Here is a 1,977-nt window from a genome sequence, read left to right as displayed (position 1 = left end):
GCATGAGCACAATCAAGTGTTCTGGGAGAAGGGGAAAAAAAAAAGTAAGAAAGTCTAACAAACATAAAACAAGAGCACCGTAATGGAAAAGAAAAAAGGATATCATCAATAGATAAAGAAATAATGGCTGATGATTTTCTAGAGTTAGTAAAAATATAAGACACACATTAAAGAGACCAAACAAATAGAAATAAAAAAATGAAAAAAGAAAAAAACCCACCACACTTCATCACATTAGAGTGAAACTGTTAGTGTTAATAGCTACAAGTCCAGGAGGTTATGGGAGCCTGGAAGAAGCACCCGACTCATGTGAGAAATTAGGGAAGGAGCACATGATGTAGGGAGGACTTGATGCCAATGTGTGAGCTGATCCCCAAACGATGAGTGAACAGCAGCTAGAGTGAGAGATGGGACGCAGATGGGAATTGGAATGCATAGAAGGCAGGCGTTCTATGTCAACAAAGATGTAGAAAAGGGAACAATGTGATCTGATTGGAGAATATAGAGAAGTATGAGGTAAGAGCAGAGGAATGACTGCAGAAATGCCAGAGACCAAGATATCCTAAAAACAGCCTAAGAAAAGACAGATTCGTTTCAAAGGAGTGACAGGTCAGATTTACAGCTGACTTTTCTTTGGTGACAATGGAAGCAAAACAGATAGTGGGGTGATATGTTCAAGAATAACTGCAGAAATGCCAGAGACCAAGATATCCTAAAAACAGCCTAAGAAAAGACAGATTCGTTTCAAAGGAGTGACAGGTCAGATTTACAGCTGACTTTTCTTTGGTGACAATGGAAGCAAAACAGATAGTGGGGTGATATGTTCAAGAATAACTGCAGAAATGCCAGAGACCAAGATATCCTAAAAACAGCCTAAGAAAAGACAGATTCGTTTCAAAGGAGTGACAGGTCAGATTTACAGCTGACTTTTCTTTGGTGACAATGGAAGCAAAACAGATAGTGGGATGATATGTTCAAGAATAACTGCAGAAATGCCAGAGACCAAGATATCCTAAAAACAGCCTAAGAAAACACAGATTCGTTTCAAAGGAGTGACAGGTCAGATTTACAGCTGACTTTTCTTTGGTGACAATGGAAGCAAAACAGATAGTGGGATGATATGTTCAAGAAAGAAAATAACTAATAACTGCCAACATAGTAGTATTACAAACCTAGCAAAAAATAGTTTATGAATTCTCATGACCATAATGAAGACAAAAGGAAGATGTAAAGAAAATCCAGGAACATTTTCTATCAGGAAATCTGATCTATAGGGCTTTCCAGAATATATATAAGAAGAGAAACAATTATGCATGGAGAGGCTGACATACACGAGTCTGAGATACATGATAAAAAGTTATGGAAACAATCATGAAATAAAGGATTATTTAAAACATTGGCATGCCTAAATAACTCATGAGTGAAAAAAAAAAATTAAAATGGCAATCAGAAATATTTTAACTTCCTGCTAAAATGTGTGTTTTGCAGTTAAAGTCTTGCCTTTATTGGGAAATTTATAACCTTAAGTGAAAACGTTGAAAGAGAGGAATGGGTGAAAATGAATTATCTAAGAATTCACATAGAGATATTGATAAAGCAAAATAAACTGGAGGAAAAATATAAGGAAGACTCAAGGCTACAATTTAATGGGTCATCCAAGGCAATTGACACAAATTAGTTCAGAAAGAAAATATTCTACATCCTACTTTGGTTCAGGTCCTCCTCCGTTTCAGCAAGCAGGGTTGTGTCATCTGTATAATGCAGATTATTGATAGATCTTCCACCAATCTTGACCCCACATTTCTCCTCATAGAGCCCAGCCTCCCAGATAATCTGTTCTGTAAAAGTATGGAGACAGAACACATCCCTGGTGTATGCCCTTCCCAATTTTGAACCATGCAGTGTTCCCTTGCTCCGTTCTGATGACTGCCTCCTGGTCCAAGTATAGGTTTCTCATTAGCACAATCAAGTGTTCTG

The 1,977-nt window shown here is 37.4% G+C and overlaps 1 protein-coding gene across 1 annotated transcript in view; it reads right to left on the bottom strand.

Moving 5' to 3' along the window:
* The window catches only part of IGLON5 (IgLON family member 5), a 48,585-nt gene that overhangs the window by 45,289 nt on the left and 1,319 nt on the right, over positions 1–1,977 (bottom strand). The window lies entirely within an intron of this gene.

This window comes from Elephantulus edwardii, unplaced genomic scaffold, assembly GCF_000299155.1.
Source record: "Elephantulus edwardii isolate Elephantulus edwardi_28Jun2011 unplaced genomic scaffold, EleEdw1.0 scaffold00208, whole genome shotgun sequence".
Taxonomy (NCBI): domain Eukaryota; kingdom Metazoa; phylum Chordata; class Mammalia; order Macroscelidea; family Macroscelididae; genus Elephantulus; species Elephantulus edwardii.
Note: the sequence above shows the minus strand (reverse complement) of the source record. Positions and strands in the feature narration are given on the sequence as shown.